Raw genomic sequence first — 20,537 nt, 5'->3', positions numbered from 1 at the left:
TAGTTAAATTGGAGTTAATATGTAGAACCCCCAAACATTATAAAAAAAATTCTAACACCCTAGAGAATAAAATGGCGGTCATTGCAATACTTTTTGTCACACCATATTTGCGCAGCGGTCTTACAAGCGCACTTTTTTTGGGGAAAAATTTACTTTTTTGAATTAAAAAATAAGACAACAGTAAAGTTAGCCCAATTTTTTTTATATTGTGAAAGATAATGTTACACCGAATAAATTGATACCCAACATGTCACACTTCAAAATTGCGCCCGCTCGTGGAATGGCGTCAAACTTTTACCCTTAAAAATCTCCATAGGCCATAAAAAATTCTACAGGTTGCATGTTTTGAGTTACAGAGGATGTCTAAGGCTAAAATTATTGCTTTCGCTCTAACGATCGCGGCGATACCTCACATGTGTGGTTTGAACACCGTTTTCATATGCGGGCGTCGAGTATGCAAATTAGCTATTTACGGCGATCCACGAATGTACAACCGGTCGGCGCATTTTGTTTACGTCGTTTACATTCGGCTTTTTCCGACGTATAGTTAAAGCTGCTGTTATGAGGCGTACTCAATGTTAAGTATGGCCGTCGTTCCCACGTACAATTTTGAGTCATTACGTTAAGTCATTCGCGAATAGGGATTTGCGTAGAATGACGTCACCGTCGTGAGCATTGGCTTGTTCCGGGTTAATTTTGAGCATGCGCACTGGGATACCCCCACGGACGGCGCATGCGCAGTTAAAAAAAAACTTTGTTTACGTCGGGTCACGACGTATTAACATAAAACACGCCCCCATCACAGAGGTTTGAATGGTGCGCCATTACGCCGCCAAAGATACACTACGCCGCCATAACTTACGGCGCAAATTCTTTCAGGATTCGAAAAAAAAGCACAAAGTTACGGCGGCGTAGATACGCTGCGCTCGGCGCAGAGGTACGTGGATCTGCCCCCTTGTCTGAAAAACAGGCTCGGTCTTAAAGTGGTTAATGTACTAAGTGAATACGAATATATTTGTAAAAATAAAAATGTACAGTATACCATACTCAATGACATCTGGAGATGTTGGAAAGCCATCACTCAAGACAGCTTATGGCAAGGTGACACCCAGAAAAACTGGCCCAAAATGTTATTTTCATTGCCGCGTCCTTCTCCCCGCGGAGGAACTTCAATGAGTAATTTTCTCAAGGTGCTGATCCCTCATTCAACATGCAGCAAAACTATATCTGGCTTCCCAGCATCTTAATATCATTTTCTATGGTCGCAGAGAATGATAATCCTTAATTGATAGCTTTTCCAACTGTTGTCAGATGATTTACTTGGAATATATTCCGCCACTGAAATATAATTGCATTAGCACCGCTGATTTATCGCTTTTTTTTTTCCACAGTTACTAGGCATTTAGGACTAATTATTTCTTAGATCTAGTTTGGCTTTGGACACATGGTGAATCATCTCTGTATCATATGACTAATATTAATGAAACTCCTTTATTCCTAATTAAACAGCATGGGGCAAAAATATTCTTTTTTCCCTAATGAGAAATTAAGAAATGGAGGAGAATCACAAACAGCACATGTAACAACAGAGAACACAGCGGAAAACTAGGAACATAGGGCCAGATTCTCAAAAGAGATACGCCGGCGTATGGCCTGATACGCCGGCGTATGGCCTGATACGCCGTCGTATCTCTGAGTCCGCCCGGCGTATCTATGCGCCCGATTCATAGAATCAGTTACGCATAGATAACCATTAGATCCGACAGGCGTAAGGCTCTTAAAGGGGAGTTCCACCCACAATTTCACTTTTTAAATGTAAATACCCCTGTAATACACAAGCTTAATGTAGTCTAGTAAAGTTAGTCTGTAAACTAAGGTCCGTTTTGTTAGGTTGTTACAGCATTTAGACCGTGGCCATCTTAAGTGTGGGCATCATGAAGCCAGACTGTATGACTTCAGCTTTGCATATCTCGTACATGCTCAGTGCACAAGAAATGTAATAGGTTTCAGTCAGGTTTGCAAGGACTACTGGGAAACATGATGCCTATCCCAGAAACCCTTGCAAATAGCCTAGGCAAATAAGGAGGAGGAAGTAATGAAGGACTACAAAATAAAGGTATTTACAAGCAACAAATTAAATAAAAATTGTCCATTCTGAACACTATGAGATTAGAGCATGCAGCACAGACAAACATAAAAAAATGGGTGGAACTCCACTTTAAGCTGTCGGATCTTAAATGCAATTTTTTTTTTCGGCGCTAGGTGTCGCCGACGTCGTTTTCACGATCGAGTATGCAAATTAGCAAAATACACGAATTCCCGAACGTACGCCTGACCTGACAGTGAAGTTACGACGTTTACGTAAGATTTGCGACGCGTAAAGTTGCCCCTGCTATATGAAGCGCAGCCAATGTTAAGTATGCCCGTCGTTCCCACGTCAAAATTTAAAAATTTACGTTGTTTGCGTAAGTCGTCCGTGAATAGGGCTGGACGCCATTTACGTTCACGTCGAAACCAATGACGTCCTTGCGACGTCATTTAGCGCAATGCACGTCGGGAAATTTGAGGGACGGCGCATGCGCAGTACATTCGGCGTGGGAACGCACCTAATTTAAATGATCCACGCCCCCTACCCGGATCATTTGAATTAGGTGGGCTTGCGCCGGGGGATTTACGCTACGCCGCAGCAACTTTACAGGCAAGTGCTTTGTGAATCAAGCACTTGCCCGTAAAACTTGCGGCGGCGTAACGTAAATGAGATACGTTACGCCGCCACAACTTTAGGCCATTATACGAGAATCTGGCCCATAAAATGAAAGGCTTTTTTTTTCACCTTCCATTAGTTTCAGCAGGGTGTGGATTCAACTTCCACCCTTTAATCCTGTTTTAAGTGACGTTAAAGGAGAAGTACAGCCAAAGCTCGTTTGTCTGTACTTCTCCTGTGGATCACAGAATTATAGTTCGCACTCCTGTGACTTGTTTTCAGCAGACAGCGGAAACTGAAGGCTGAAGCCTGTTGCCGGCTGACGTCACAGAGCTCGGCAAGATCACGACAATGAAGTCGGAATCTGCCCACATGTCTGGACCGGCACCCGGCTCAGCCTCTCAGCGATGCAGCATTGGACTGATGCTGCATCCACCTAGGTAAGTATGTTTCTACTAGACATGTGCAATTTGTTTATTTCCAAATTCGTTTTTTAACTAATTTAGACAAATTCGTTAATTCGAATATTTGTCTATTTGAAAACTCAAAAAAATCGGAAATTCAAAATTTGGAAATTCAGAAATTCGAAATTTCACTAATTTGAATTTTCAGAAATGTGAAATTTCGCAAATTTGAAATTCAGGAAATTCGAAAATATATATTTTGTGAAAGGGGCCTAAGACAGCAGCACCATGTCCCTCATGTTTTTAATGTGGATGCAGTAAAAACTGATGATTTAAGCAATGTTGTATGACATATTTCCTGTCTTGGGTTCAATCACACACCCCTGAAGAAGAGAAATATCTGTTAAACTCGAAACGTGTCGGGACCTTCCTGTTATGTCTGACGCAATACAACAGAGTTATGATTGTACCCTAATGTATTGTATGTCTTTATCCATTGTTTTTTGATGCATCCTGTACTTTCCCCTTTAACTGTACTTTAGATTGTTTTATCTATTGTAATTTAAATAAATACTTTATATCTATACTCCTTACGTGATTTTGCATTTCAGCCACTAGGGGCGCCGACGTGCGTGCACAGCGGGCGCGATCACCGCCGGGCACCCGTGATTGCTCATTACAGAGCGAGAACCGGGAGCTGTGTGTGTAAACACACAGCTCCCGGTCCTGTCAGGGGGAGAAATGACTGATCGCATGTTCATACAATGTATGAACAGCGATCTGTAATTTTACCTAGTCAGTCCCACCACCCCTTCAGTTAGAACACACCTAGGGAACATAATTAACCCCTTCCTCGCCCCCTAGTGTTAACCCCTTCCCTGCCAGTGTAATTTTTACAGTAATCAATGCATTTTTATAGCACTGATCGCTAAAAAATGCCAATGGTCCCAAAAATGTGTCAAAAGTGTCCGATGTGTCCGCCAATGGGTCACAGTACTGATAAAAATCGCAGATCGCCGCCATTACTAGTAAAAAAATAAAATATTAATAAAAATGCCATAAAACTATCCCCTATTTCAGGGATATGCAATTAGCGGACCTCCAGCTGTTGCAAAACTACAAATCCCATCATGCCTCTGCCTCTGGGTGTCATGCTTGTGACTGTCAGAGTCCTGCTATGCCTCATGGGACTTGTAGTTCTGCAACACCTGGAGGTCCGCTAATTGCATATCCCTGCCCTATTTTGTAGACGCTATAACTTTTGCACAAACCAATCAATAAACGCTTATTGCGATTTTTTTTTATGAAAAATATGTAGAAGAATACGGATCGGCCTAAACTGAGGGAAAATTTTTTTTTGTTTTTTTATATATTTTTGGGGGATATTTATTACAACAAAATGTAAAATATATTTATTTGTTTTCCAAATTTCGCTCTATTTTTGTTTATAGCGCAAAAAATAAAAAACGCAGAGGTGATCAAATATCACCAAAAGAAAGCTCTATTTGTGGGGAAAAAAGGACGCCAATTTTGTTTGGGAGCCACGTCGCACGACCACGCAATTGTCAGTTAAAAGCGACGCAGTGCCGAATCGCAATAAGTGGCCTGGTCATTGACCAGTAAAATGGTCCAGGGCTGAAGTGGTTAAAAGAGGTTACATCTGATTAAAATAGTCTGTGTATGGCCAAAAACAGGTAAGATAATCGCAATAAAAAGAACATAGAAGAGAGGGAAGCCACTAAGCAACAGTGGACAGTGTAAAATGTGAGAATGCACTTCCAGATTACTTAGGGCCAGATTCACCAAAGTGATACGACCGCGTATCTCCTGATACGCCGTCGTATCTCTGGGATACGATTGTCGTATCTATGCGGCTGATTCATAGAATCAGTTACGCATAGATAGCCCTAAGATCCGACAGGTGTAATTGACTTACACCGTCGGATCTTAGGATGCAATTCTAGGTCGGCCGCTAGGTGGCGATTCCATTGCGGTCGGTGTAGAATATGCAAATGACTAGTTACGGCGATTCACGAACGTACGCTTTACCCGTCGCTCTAAATTTCCATCGTTTCCGTCGAGATACGCCGCGTAAAACTAAGCATGCCCTCTAGGTGGTGTAACCCATGTTAAGTATGGCCGTCGTTCCCACGTCGAAATTTAAAATTTCACATCGTTTGCGTAAGTCGTCCGTGAATGGCGCTGGACTCCATTTACGTTAACATCGAAACCAATGACGTCCTTGCGACATCATTTAGCGCAATGCACGTCTGGTAATTTGACGGACGGAGCATGCGCAGTACGTTCGGCGCGGGAACGCGCCTAATTTAAATGGTGCCCGCCCCATTTGAACTAGGCGGGCTTGCGCCGAGCGGATTTACGTTACACTGCTGCAAGTTTACAGGTAAGTGCTTTGTGAATCAGGCACTTACGCTGTAAACTTGCGGCGGCGTAACGTAAATGGGATACGTTACGCCGCCGCAGCGTAACGTATTTGTCTGCGAATCTGGCCCATAAATCCCATTTGTCACCCTTATTTTGGGCAGGTCACAAACACACAAATCAAGTCTACAATTTTCAAACCATAAACTGCAAGGAGGTGTGCATTTGTTAACCACACATTTTTCCTTTTCTTCTCTGCAACTTTCTTTGTACACATTTTTTACTGATGGAAATGTACCTTTAGCTTGTTGTATATATTTATTGTGATTTAAAAGCTTTGAACCAAAGGAATGATTATCCTCAGACTGCTATTATGTCTGATTTTAAGCAATTTTATGCACTGATATGTCGTTGTGTGTCTCTTTGAAAGATGAACCAGTAGTTGTCCTTGACATGCATTTACATGGGGGTCACGCCGGTAGCCCAGCTACTTATCGCCCGTGGTTACCCCCGTTTGCGCATTCTAACAATCTCTTTTTTTTTATTCCGGCTCTCCTGCATAATCTTTACCGATCCAAAAAAAATCATCAAAGCCAAAGGCAACTGAAGCATCGGTCTCACAAAATAGGCTATTTTCTAAATGATCTTACTCTTTTCATCTTACATATCGAACATACATGATTGCCAAGTCTTGAAAAACATTATGTACGGTAATGATGCTTCATTGTCTTGGTGCTCAGCATGCAATTTCAATTCTTAGCCACGGCGCTAAACAAATGACCAATTAAAGGCAAGTTTGAAAAGGTTGTATTCTCTCAATCACTGGAAGAATACTTTGACATTTTTGTCTGCCTTAAAATTAACTTTCTATTCATATGGTGAAAAAAGATAAAACTATAGCAAGTATTTGTATAAAAAGTTTTAGCTTAACCGCTTCAGCCGCGAACCATTTTGCTGGTTAAAGACCAGGCCACGTTTTGCGATTCGGCACTGCGTCACTTTATATGCAACGTGGCCCCCAAACAAAGGGCCAGATTCACATATAACTGCGACGGCATTACGTATCATCTATATACGTTACACCGCCGCAAGTTTTCAGCGCAAGTGCCTGATTCACCAAGCACTTGCGTGTAAACTTACGGCGGTGTAACGTAAAGGCGTCCGGCGCAAGCCCGCCTAATTCAAATGGGGCGTGTACCATTTAAATTAGGCGCGCTCCCGCGCCGGACGTACTGCGCATGCTCCGTTTTGAAATTCCCGCCGTGATTTGCGCGAAGTGACGTCATTTTTTTGAACGGCGACGTGCGTAACGTACTTTCGTATTCCCAGACGTCTTACAAAAAAAAAATTGAAATTCGACGCGGGAACGACGGCCATACTTTAACATGGCTCGTCTAAATTTAAGCCATGTTAAAGCAGCCGTAACTTTGTGACGGGAAAAAACGACTAAACCTTTGTGGATCGCCGTAAAAGCTCATTTGCATACCCGACGCTGGAAAACGACGCGAACTCCACCCAGCGGTGGCCAAAGTATTGCAGCCTAAGATCCGAAGGAGTACAAAGCCGTAAGCCTGACGGATCTTAGCCAAAAGCCGTCGTATCTTGTTTGTGAATCACAAATTAAGATACTGTACGACGCGGCAAATTTGAAAATACGCCGGAGTATCAGTACAGCAAAAAGTAAAAAATATTGAATTTTTTTCAAAATTGTCGCTCTATTTTTGTTTATAGCACAAAAAATAAAAATCGCAGAGGCAATCAAATAACATCAAAAGAAAGCTCTATTTGTGGGAAGAAAAGGACGCAAATTTCGTTTCGATACAACATTGCATGACCGCGCAATTACCAGTTAAAGCAGCGCAGTGCCAAATTGTAAAAACACCTCTGGGCATTTAGCTGCATATTGGTCCGGGGCTTAAGTGGATAATAAATATACCCAAAAAATATATATATATATAAAAAAAAAGAAAATCCAAAGTTTAGTCCGATACGTATTCTTCTACATATTTTTGGTAAAAAATCGTTTATTGATTGATTTGCACAAAAGTTATAGCTTCTACAAAATAGGGGACTGTTTTATGGTATTTTTATTAATATTTTTTTTTTTTACTAGTTATGGCGTCGATCATCGATTTTTATGATGACTTTGACATTATGGCGGACACATCGGACACTTTTGGCACCATTTTGGGACCACTGTCATTTTTACAGCGATCAGTGCTATAAAAATGCACTGATTACTGTAAAAATTACACTGGCAGTGAAGGGGTTAACCACTAGGTGGCGCTGCAGGGGTTATGTCAGTAATAGGGAGTAGTTCTTACTGTTAGGGGGCGTGACTACACGTGACTGATGACCATTCCCAATCACGGGGGAACGGTCATCAGTGACAGTGTCACTAGGCAGAATAGGGGAATGCCTTGTTTACAAAGGCATTCCCCTGTTCTGCCCTTGCCGACCGCAATTGGCCGCACCTGCGAGGCACACGGCGCACGCACACTCGCAGGCCGGAAAATTTAAAGGGACATACATTTACGCCAATATGCCTGCCCGTGCCATGTTGTCGACGTAAATCGGCGTGCGGCGGTCGGCAAGTGGCTAAAGACCTATTTTTCTTTTTTTATGTTTCTGTTTTGCATATAAAAAATATTTAATCATTAAAATACAGCCCACTGAAACTTTTTATCTAGTCTCTGGGGGCAGAAAAGGGACAAGGTCATCTAGAGTACAGGGCCAAAACGCCAAATTACACCCCCCAAGATAATTGTGCATTATGTGTCAGTAAAAATATCCCCCTCCCCAAAAAAAATTGAGCGCTTATCTGCATTCTTAGCTCAAATCCTCTCATTCCACATATGCTCCCAGCACAATCCCCCCCCCAAATAAAATATCCCCCTCCCTAGCACAAATCCTCTACCCCACAAACTTCCCCCTCAGAGCACAAATACCCCCTCCCACCACAAATGCCCCTCCCCTATTCCCCATCCTAGCACAACCCCCCCCCCCCCCCCAATTTCCCCTTCTAGCATAAACGTCCACCGATCATCCATAATCGTACAAATCCCCACTCCTAGTACACATCCCCAAAGTTCCCCATCTAGAACAATTCTTAACACCTGCCTTCCATATTCCCCCTCCCAACACAAATCCCCTCCCCCAATCTCCTTGTAGTGTTCCTAAACCTCACATGATACCACAGTGCCCAGCACAGCCGCCCTCCTGCCTACCCAGAGCCCTGTCTGAGGGGCTCTGATGGGGACTCTCATGTAAGGAGGACTCGCTTGTAAGGGGGATTTTGGTGGGGACTCTGATGGGAAAGGGCACAAATCCTCTCCCCCCACTCTAAATCCCCTAAATCCCCTCTCCCACCACAATTTTCCCTCCCCCAATCCCCCATCCTAGCAAAACTCCACCCCCTCCATATGTCCCCTCTTAGCACTAATGTCCCCCAATCATCCATACTTGCACAAATTCCCTCCCAAATTTGTTTTCCCTCTTAGCAAAAAAAACACCCCCCCCCCCACACCATATTACCATTTCAAGCACAAACTCCAAAATCCCCCATCCTAGCACAAATCCTCCATCTCTTCCTTCTCAACACACATTCCCTCCAAATCCCCACTCCTAGCAAAACCTCCTCAAATTTCCACTCTTAGAACAATTTTTACCACCTGCCACCTCCCAACACAAATCCCCTCCCCACCAATCTCCTTGTGGTGCCCCCAAACCTCACATAATACCAAAGTGCCCAGCGCAGCCACCCCTTGTCCCTGCCCTGTCTGGGGGGCTCTAATGGGGACTCTCATGTATGGAGGACTCTCTTGTAAGGGGGACTTTAGTGAGTGAGGACTCTGATGTAAAAGGGAACTTTGATGCGGACCCTAATGTAAAGGGGGACTCTCATGTAAGGGGACCAGAAAAAAAGCATGCACACATGGACAGAGTGCCAGACTTGATTGCTCATGCAGATACTGCAGTAATTTTTCTTATCCAGCAATTAGTTTTGCTGCACAGATTCACACAGGAAAACCTTATTTTGAGTCCATTCAAGGTTCTCATTTTCAACTGAAGCCTTGATAAGGGGGAGGTCCTTTGACCTCCAAAATGCATTGGTTGTCTTTTAGCATAATACCAATAAATTATTTTGGACTACTTTCATCTTTTGGTCTGTTTTAAAATTATTTTTATTCTTTTTTTACATAGAAAAAACTTTACAAACTTTCTCGAAAAATGTTTAAATCAACCTCCATTATAAAGTTCATAAATTCTTTCATACATAAAACATATACATTAATACAAAAAAAATAAAAACTTGTGTGGGTACACAGTTAGGTCCATCCTTTTAAATTATGCATCTTTAGTGGGACTCTTTATACCACCTTCTCTTTTGATCTAAAAAAAAAAAAAAAAAAATCTTTTGGTCTGGCGCTCGTTTCAAGGATGCCGCATTCGTTATTTCGGATAATTCGTAACTTCAGATAAATTTGTATTCATTACGTAACGTTCACTAACAGCCAAATTTGAAAGGAAATTCCAATACCTAGAATTTAATAGTTAGTAATAATTGGTTATTATTAGTCAGTTAATTATTTTTTCAGATTTTTGAATTTCAATCATGTCCAAGGACCAGAAAAACAGAAAAAAAATAGAATTGAATGAAACAAACACATTTTTTGGCAGTGCACATGTCTAGTATGATGCCGCATACACACCATCACTTTATGTGATGAAAAAAAACGACATTTTCTGTGAAGTAAAAAACAACGTTTTTGAAACTTCAATTTTCAAAGACGAAGTTGCCTACACACCATCGTTTTTTCACAATGCTCTAGCAAAGCGAGGTTACGTTCCACCACGTTTTTCCATTGAAGCTCGCTTCTGGGCATGCGCGGGTGTAAAAACGCCATTTTAAACGTTGTTTTTTTGCTACTCACGGTCAATTTCTGTGAAGTAAAAAAACGACGTTTTGAAAAACGACACATAAAATTGAAGCATGCTTCAATTTTTTTGGGGCGTTTTTCACAAGACATAAAACGACGTTTTCCCCCACACACGGTCATTTAAAGTGACGTTTTTAAAAACTTCGTTTTTTTTTCATCACATAAAGTGATGGTGTGTAGGCGGCATTAGTCCCCTGATAACTCATATCAATGTCCCAGCTTCTCTTTAATGATTTTTTTTTCATTGGAGTCTAATTAAAGGGGGGGGGGGGGCTGTGATGTATGGGGGACTCTGGTAAGGGCTCTGATGTAAAAGGGGAGTCTGATGGGGACCCTGATGTAAGGATGGACTCTGATATTAGGGTAGTCTTTGATATAAGGAGGCACTTTGAAATAAGGGAGGGACTCTGCTTTAACCGCTTGCCGACCGCCGCACATGTCGACAGAATGGCACGGACATGCAAATGGGTGTATATATACATCCCCCTTAATTTGCCGCTGTGTGGTTGCGTGGCCGGTGCGCTCGTGACCCTGCCACGAGCTCCATGACAATGCCTGCGGGATGTCTGCCTGTGTCCCGTATCGTCTTAGCTAAATACGTGAATTCCCGAACGTACGCGCGGTCGACCCAGTGAAGTTACGATGTTTACGTTAGTTTTGCGCGGCATAAAGTTGCCCCTGCTATATGAGGGGCAACCAATGTTAAGTATGGCCGTCGTTCCCGCGTCGAAATTTTAAAATTTACGTCGTTTGCGTAAGTCGTCCGTGAATGGACACCATTTACGTTCAGGTCGAAACCAATGACGTCCTTGCGACGTCATTTGGAGCAATGCACCCTGGGATATTTTCCGGACGGTGCATGCGCAGTACGTTCGGCGCAGGAACGCGCCTAACTTAAATGCTACACGCCCCCTAACCGGCTAATTTGAATTAGGCGGGCTTGCAAAGGGTGATTTACGCAATGCCGCCGCAACTTTACAGGAAAGTTCTTTGTGAATAAAGCACTTGCCTGCAAAACTTGCGGTGGCGTAACGTAAATCAAATACGTTACGCCCGCACAGTTTTACGCCCATATAAGAGAATCTGGGCCATAGCATTTTTTTCCAAAATTGTCGCTCTATTTTTGTTTATAGCGCAAAAAATAAAAACCGAAGAGGTGATCAAATACCACCAAAATAAATCTCTATTTGTGGGAAAAAAAGGACGCCAATTTTGTTTGGGAGACCTCTGGGATCTTACTGCTAGAGCATGTTCTGGTCATCTACATTCAAGACTGAGGAAGAATTGCCATATGAAAAGTATAAAAAAAAAATTCAAAGTATATTTCCACTTTTGAGGTAAATTTTGAGGTCAATTTTGAGAAACTTGCTGTGGCTCTGCTGGTTTGGCCTCCAACTTATTAGCCAAAAGGTCCAGGGTTCGATCCTGTAGGACACTTGTGGCTGACGTTGACTAGTTGCATTAATTAGCTATTTAATGGGACTTCTGTCTGCCACATAGAAGAATTGGTTTCTGCCGACAGGGCCTGTACAGACATCGGGCTCCCTGTGCGATGACTCCATACATGTTTATTATTTAACCCATTCACTGCATGCCTAAAAATATATACAGTATATGCATATATATTCTTTTTCTTATATTTCTTCCCTTTTAGTTGTTTTTCAGGAGGAGGTTTTATAGCTGACTGCAAGGATTTTTGAGCAACGTTCAAGCCTGGTGTGTGTGAGTGAGCCTGTCCCAAGTCTGTTCTCATTAACATACAATGCAAGAAGCCCAGCCTCTAATCCTTTAACCCTTTGCTAGGACAAACAGTGTTCTAATCTAGTTATAATTGATAATGAAGATGTGCCCGCACAGTACAGATAGGTGTCATTATGGCAAACACAGCTGCCCAACATATACAAACAAAACTACCTAGCATTTTTCATTGCTGGATGGTCTATAGTACACAATCTAAAAAAGGTAAGCTGCAACTTTTAATTTATTTTATTGATTGTAAACATTCATTTAAAAAAAAAAAATCATACTGACCCACCTATCCTGCTCTTCTTGGGTTCCACTCCAGTGGCCCATGCTCCTCCCCCTGCCGATTGCCCACCCATAGCAAGCAGTTATAGTAGGCGTTATCCCAATTTGGCTGAAAGAGTGGAAATACACTTTAAAGAATATGTTTCCCCAGCATTTCATATTACGGATATGTGTCTGTTGTACTATGTATTTGTGGTGAAAAGTATCTTGTTCTTTGCATTGCTTCCTTTTTGTGAAATACCCAGTGATTCCAGCCAGGCCCTCTGCTTTCCTATTTCGAACTGACCATGCTAGACATGAGAGCACATCTATCTCAGCATGGTCAGTTTTCTGGCTAAGCTGGAAGCACAGTCTGCCTGTCCTCCAAGAATCAGACTTGTGCTGACATGTCCCTCTGCACAGCCATTCACTGTAAAGGTCAGTGTACTGGTGTTTCTCCACCCCCACCTCTCCAAGCCCCTTATGCAGCTAAAAAAAGAGATTATGTGATCACTTAAAATAAAAATTAAACATTTCTTTAGCATTATATGCCTACACTATTCTTCTAACTGGTTCTCTTTCTTCTCACTGTCTCTCTCTTTCCTCTCTCTGTTGCACGGGCCCACAGGCTCGGTCTTGTTGGCCTTGGACACGTGGTGTGCCGCTCTTCATTTTGCAATTTGGTGAATGTTATCCTTTGCTATGTGATCTTATAGTTTGTTTTCCTTTTTTTGCAATGTTGCAGGTTATGTAGCCATTTTGCTTTAAAGTGGAGGTTCACCCAAAAAGTTCATTTTTAACATTAGATTGAGGCTTGTTTTGTGAAGGGGAATCGGGTTGTTTTTTTTTATTCGAAGCAGTACTTACCGTTTTAGAGAGAAATCTTCTCCGCCGCTTCCGGGTATGGGCTGCGGGACTGGGCGTTCCTATTTGATTGACAGGCTTCCGACGGTCGCATACATCGCGTCACGATTTTCCGAAAGTAGCCGAACGTCGGTGCGCAGGCGCCGTATAGAGCCGCACCGACGTTCGGCTTCTTTCGGCTACTCGTGACGCCATGTATGCGACCGTCGGAAGCCTGTCAATCAAATAGGAACACCCAGTCCGGAAGACCATTCCCCGGAAGCGGCGGAGAAGATCTATCTCTAAAACGGTAAGTACTGCTTCGATTTAAAAAAAAAACACCCGATTCCCCTTGACAAAATGAGCATCAATCTAATGTTAAAAAAAAAATTCGGGTGAACTCCCGCTTTAAGTTTCACATATGCTCCGGTGTGACAGCCGGTATGTCATCTAGCCCAGCATAAAGTCACTTTAACAGGTCATATGAGGTATGGACATCCTTTTGCTGGCCATGTATGCCCGCCCTTGGACTTCTAAGGGCTGGCTCAATTTTCAGAAATACGGACTAACCTTCTTGATGCCTGCAGCTGTATATTTGTTAGCCCATGATGTGTCCACCACTGGTTTTGTACTTTCCTGTTGATGTGTGTTTTCAATAAAACCCTTTGTACATGTGTAGCGCCTGGCTGCTTTCATAGCAGGTGCGGTTGTAAATTTAGAGGGGGTCAGAGAGTTAGTTGCCTCTGACCATGTTTATCTGACTAAATTTAAAGCCTCTGTTCCAGCTCCATGCTTGCTGTCTGGGGACTTTCAGGCACCCCCGGGCCGCTAGGTGGCAGCAGTAGAGTCAGGGTCATTTGGATACTTCTCCTCGGCAGCCAATCAGGAGGGTTGATCGCCTCACTGTGCATGTCGTGGAGGGGTATTTAGGGGGCAGACGCCATTGGTTTTGGGTCGTCGCCATGCCACCATCCACCTGGGCAGTCGTCCCACCACCCCTGTGTGTGGCCCCCCTGGCCGGGGTGTGTGTCTGTGTGCTGCAGTGTTCCTGGCTCCGGGACCATGTTGGTCCGGAGCATCAATCTACCTCATGAACTCAGTAGGTAGACTGAGTCTGCAATTTACAAGTGGTCCTGGGCTGTCCGTCCCGTGGGAGGAAGCTGATCGATGGAGAACCTGTCTGGGGGATACCGAGCACGAGGCTGGTGTCTCAGGAGAGGCCTACTTGCTCATCGAAGGACACTTTGTTTCTGAGAGGCTGGACGATGGTCACCTATCAGTTCCTGACATAACTAAAGCTGTTTGAAGGAAATCCGGGTGCTGAATCCAGTTGAGAAGGATTTTGGACCGAGGCTATCTCCATCTTTAGGAGGGTCTGTGGCAGAGACTTCACCCTAAAGTTTCCGAATGACACTCTGGCTGCTAGGCTGGTGAGAGAGGCCTATCCAGATGCACTATACCCACTCTGGCTAGAGTGGCAAGGAAAGTTGTTGTTGGAAGCAGGACTGTTTCCAGTAACCAGTTACACCTGAATCTGTCACCTTCCATACCTTCTTTTTTACTGAGAATATGTTTTTATTGAAATAAAAATAAAAACACAGGAGTTTACAGTACAACATAACAATGCGTAACATAATACTTGTCTAATGACATCAAGAAATTCCCAACAGAAAAAACTATCATTAGTCCGATAATAGGCTATTATAGATAATCACAAAAATTGAACTAATAAATGACATCAAAAATGAACATCAGTCACAGATCTTGCGTACGCAGGTGCTAATACATCCTTCCTCTGTAAACCAAAGATAACAGCGAAAAAAAAAAAAGAAGAAGAAATAAAGAGCAAAAAGAAAGAAATAAAAAAAGAAAGGCGTATAAGAACAAACCAAATAAAATCATATTCAGACAAAGCAGACACCAAAGAAATAAAAAATTCAGGTCATTCTTGGAAACGCAACAACCACCAAGGATTCCATTTGGCATCATGGATCGGAATAGTATCATGAAGTTTGTGGAAAATTTGCTCAGATACCTTCCATACCTTCTATCCCTTCAACTTTCTACTATTTTACCCCGTTGGGTAATAAAAAGCACAGAAAAGACACTTGTCGTGATATCACCCGGTGACCCCGCCCCCTTATATCGTCACCACCCGGAGCATGATGGGACTGTGACGTCATAAGAGGCCTATATAAATTGGTGCGAGCCGCGCACACGGCATTACAGCGGGAGGAAGCGACGTATCAACATCGAAGAAGAGAAGAAGAAGGCAGAAGGCGACAGAAGCCCGGGCCCCCTGCTCGTAAAAGAGCTAAAGAAAAAAGCGGGCCCCCCCAGGGGAAGAGAACCAGATGGCGGTAAGGACCGGGACCCCCCCCCCCCCCCGGCAGAAGACGTCGAAGAAGCCTGGGGCCCCCGCTCATAAAAGAGCTTAACAGAAGAAAGCGGGGGCCCCGGCAGAACGCCCCCTGGAGCTGACTAATAAATTACTTAAAAAACCCTGTGTAGTGTGTTTTTTATTTTTTTATGTCCCGCCAGGTGAATGGGTAGGGGTACGATTTACCTAGGGTGTGGGGCCGGGATCTGGGGGCCCCCTTATTAAAGGGGGCTCCCAGATTCCGATAAGCTCCCTGCCCACAGACCCCGACAAGCAACGGCCAGGGTTGTCGGGAAGAGGCCCTGTCCTCATCAAAATGGGGACAGGGTGCTTTGAGGGCATGCGAACTGGCACAGTTAAGGAGGGGGGCGCTCGCTCGTCCCCACCCCCTTTCCTGACCGGCTGGGCTTGCGTGCTCGGATACGGGTCTGGTATGGATTTTGGGGGGACCCCCATGCCGTTTTTTCGGCGTGCGGGGGTTCCCCTTAAAATCCATAGCAGACCCAAGGGCCTGGTATGCTCTTGGAGGGGGAAACCATGCTGTTTTTTTATTTGAAATTTGGCATGTAGTTCCCCCTCAAGATTCATACCAGACACAGTGCTTGGTATTGGCAGGGATCCAAGTCGGATCCCCGTTCAATATCGTACCGCGGCTAAACGCAACCGCAGCTAATCGCACTGTACAAATGCAGCTGACCGCTGTGCCTGGAGTCTTGAATTCCAGCAAAACATAAACATGCTTTTATCTGTGGCAAAACAGCCGTCCGTGTGAAAGGGGCCTTAGACTAGTGTGTTCTGATCCATCACATATAATTCAGATTACATTTTTTTTTTTTAACTAAAGGCTGTAATGTAACAAAATAGATATAAAGCCAAGGGAGTGATTACTTTTGCAAGGCACTGTATATATATTGGCCCGGATTCAGAAAGAATTTACGTTGGCGTATCTATTGATACGCCGCGTAAATTCTAGGATGCGCCGGCGTATCTTCTTTCTGTATTCAGAAAGCAAGATGCGCCGAAATTTGGCTAAGATACAACTGACGTAAGTCTCTTACGCCGTCGTATCTTAGTTGCATATTTACGCTGGCCGCTAGGTGGCGCTTCCAGGGATTTACGCTTAGAATATGTAAATTAGGTAGATACGCCGATTCAGAAACGTACGTCCGCTTGGTGCATTTTTTTACACCGTTTACCTAAGGCTTTTTCCGGCGTAAAGTTACCCCTGCTATATGAGGCGTAGCCAATGTTAAGTATGGACGTCGGGCCAGCGTCAAATTTTCGTCATTTGCCTAGGTCGTTCGCAAATAGGGCTTTGCGTAAGTTACATTCACGTCAAAACCAATGAGGCTTTACAGCGTAATTTGGAGCATGCACACTGGCATACGTCCACGGTCGGCGCATGCGCTGTTAGTAAAAAACGTCATTTACGTGGGGTCACCATTCATTAACATTCAACACGCCCACTGCCTGGATAATTTGTATTACGTGGGCTTACGCCAGACCACATACGCTACGCTGCCGTAACTTAGGGCGCAGGTTCTTTCTGAATACAGAACCTGCCTCACTAAGGTACGGCGGCGTAGCGTATCTGAGATATCTTACGCGGAGTATCTGAGATACGCTACGCCCGCACAAAGTTAATCCGGGCTTTCTGAATCCGGGCCATTATGTATATTCTGTAGCCTGTTTTTTCTGAGCTTTCATATTGGCAACAGAATCTGTACATGCACAGTCATTATTCCTAATCATCCACCATGTGTTTCCTAATGCTACTTCGATAAATCAAGCAAGCAACATGCTTTTGCTTTTCCATGCACGGAATGACCCGCTAGCACAAGGTCCTGTAGAGGATTCAGGCAGCTGCACAACCGGTGTATGTAACAGTGGTTGGTGCCGTGGACGCTTCGCCATTGTAATTCACAGAAGGTGACTGCAATTCTCAGCATTTTCAGCGGCTTCACTTTTCACGTCTTGTCAATATATACTTTGCAACGAAGTGTTCATTCATTCCAAATTAGCTGTTGTTAATCACAGTTTAATGAAACGGAAAACTAGGACTGAATGTGATTATCTCAAACGCTGAGAATGCAGCCGGGTGAAAAAATCTATGGATGGATTCATCTTGCCTGTTCAGAATTTTCAGAAGCAATTTTTTTTTTAAAGTAAACTTGGCAAACAAGAAAGTTAAAGCAACACACACAAAAATAAATAAAACTAAGCAAAAGGAAAAAAACAAACTCATATGCATATTCATATTAACCACTTAAGGACCACCTCCTGCACATATACGTCGGCAGAATGGCACAGCTATGCACAAGCACGTACAGGTACGTCCTCTTTAGGTGCCCAGCCGTGGGTCGCGGGCGCGCGCCCGCGGCGCGCTCCCACGACCCGGTCCGAAGCTCCATGACCATGGGACCCGCAGACCCGATCGCCGCTGGAGTCCTGCGATCGGTCCCCGGAGCTGAAGAACTGGGAGAGCTGTGTAGGGTTGCCAACTCATCCCTTTAAAACAGAACACATATTAATTACACAGGTTCTGTGGCTGATTAAGGAGGTAATTAAACTCACTTGGTGCCTTATTTGCATTAAATTAGCCTCAGAACCTGTGTAATTCATATGTGTTCTGTTTTAAAGGAATGAGTTGGCAACCCTAGCTGTGTGTAAACACGGCTTCCTCGTTCTTCACTGTGGCGATGTCATAGATCGTGTGTTCCCTTATATAGGGAACCACAATCAATGATGTCACACCTACAGCCACACCCCCCTACAGTTAGAAACACAGATGAGGTCATACATAACCCCTTCAGCACCCCCTTGTGGTTAACTCCCAAATTGCAATTGTCATTTTCACAGTAAACAATGCATTTTAAATGCATTTTTTGCTGTGAAAATGACAATGGTCTCAAAAATGTGTAAAAATTGTCCGAAGTGTCCGCCATAATGTCGCAGTCATGAAAAAAATCGCTAATCACAGCCATTAGTAGTAAAAAAAAAAAAATAATAATAAAAATGCAATAAAACTATCCCCTATTTTGTAAACGCTATAAATTTCGCGCAAACCAACCTTTTTTTTTTACCAAAAATATGTAGAAGAATACGTATCGGCCTAAACTGAGGAAAAAAATGTTTTATATATTTTTGGGGGATATTTATTATAGCAAAAAGTAAAAAATATTGCATTTTTAAAAAAAAAATCTATTTTTGTTTATAGCGCAAAAAATAAAAACCGCAGAGGTGATCAAATACCACCAAAATAAAGCTCTATTTGTGGGGGGAAAAAGGACGCCAATTTTGTTTGGGAGCCACGTCGCACGACCGCGCAATTGTCAGTTAAAGCAACGCAGTGCGGAATCGCAAAAACTGTCCGGGTCCTTTAGCTGCCTAAAGGTCTGGGTCTTAAGTGGTTAATTCAGTTATCGTCAGTTATTCAGTTTTCCGTCGGAAAAACCTTGGGTGGTTTTTCCGACGGAATTCCGCTCAAGCTTGTCTTGCATACACACGGTCACACAAAAGTTCTCTGAACTTTCGACCGTCAAGAAACGCGGTGACGTACAACACTACGACGAGCCGAGAAAATGAAGTTCAATGCTTCCGAGCATGCGTCGAATTGTTTCCAAGCATGCGTCGGAATTTTGCGCTTCGGAATTGCTACAGACGATTGGATTTTCTGATAGGAATTTTTCCGGCGGAAAATTTGAGAACCAGCTCTCAATATTTTGTTGGTGGAGACTCCGACAGCAAACGTCCGATGGAGCATACACACGGTCGGAATTTCTGTTCAAAAGCTCACATTGGACTTTTTCTGTCTGAATTTCCGATCGTGTGTACAGGGCATAAAACTTTAAAATGAATGTTCTTCGTTAAGGATTGCTAATATAGAGCTTGCCTTACGGTACCATGTGACTTTGAGGTAGGGTTGCACCGATACCGGCATCAATGCCAAAACTAAGCATTTGCACATGTATCTGTACTTGTGAAAATGCTCCGAAACTGATACTGGAAGTGACCAGTGGAGGCTGGTGTTTTTTTTTTTGGGGGGGGGGGGAGGTGGCAAACAACAACACCCCCACACACACACAAGCTCACTGTCTTACCACATCTAACAATATACGATGCCTGTAAATATTATTTTAACACATGCCTTCCCTATCCCCCCAAAAAACAGGTTTGACCCTACATATTGTGATAGTACAGTTCCCTGTCCTGGTAATGGTCGCCCAGGATTCTCAAATAGGCTGGTTGAGGGGCTCCAGGGTTATTTAATGTGGAGGAATCTGATCAGTTTCCTCCAAAGTTTGTAAAATCCACTTGGGGACCTGAAGCCCGGAGATTCCATAGTGATATGGGTGGGATGGAATCTCCTATCCTGGGACCGGGTTTTGGAAACAGCCAGGAGTCTGGCTGGTTGATTGATCAGGTGGGTCCTGGGTTTATAGTAGAGTCAGGACCAGTGTTCTGGGCTCCACCCTCCAAAGGAGTCCAGGCAAGCAAGGGAGAAGCATGCATGTCTGCATGCTATAGACAGAGGGCTACATTCAGCATTGATTTACGCCGGCGTATCCATAGATACGCCACGTAAATTCAAAGCTGCGCCGGCGTATCTTCTTTCTGTATTCAGAAAGCAAGATACGCCGACATTAGCCTAAGATCCGACTGGCGTAAGTCTCTTACGCCGTCATATCTTAGGGTGCATTCTCACGCTGGCCGCTAGGTGGCACTTCCGTTGTTTTCGGCGTAGAGTATGCAAATTACCTAGTTACGCCGATTCACAAACGTACGTGCGCCCGGCGGTAGTTTTTTACGTCGTTTGCGTAAGGTTTTTTCGGCGTAACGTTGCTCCTGCTTCTATGAGGCGCACGCAATGTTAAGTA

The 20,537-nt window shown here is 43.7% G+C and overlaps 1 non-coding gene across 1 annotated transcript; it reads left to right on the top strand.

Annotated features, from left to right (window-relative positions):
* Positions 1 to 11,868: 11,868 nt before the first annotated feature.
* LOC120934199 lies at positions 11,869 to 11,997 on the top strand. Its single transcript, XR_005748345.1, has one exon.
* The last annotated feature ends 8,540 nt before the right edge of the window (positions 11,998 to 20,537 follow it).

Source organism: Rana temporaria, chromosome 3, assembly GCF_905171775.1.
Source record: "Rana temporaria chromosome 3, aRanTem1.1, whole genome shotgun sequence".
NCBI classification, from domain to species: domain Eukaryota; kingdom Metazoa; phylum Chordata; class Amphibia; order Anura; family Ranidae; genus Rana; species Rana temporaria.
Note: the sequence above shows the minus strand (reverse complement) of the source record. Positions and strands in the feature narration are given on the sequence as shown.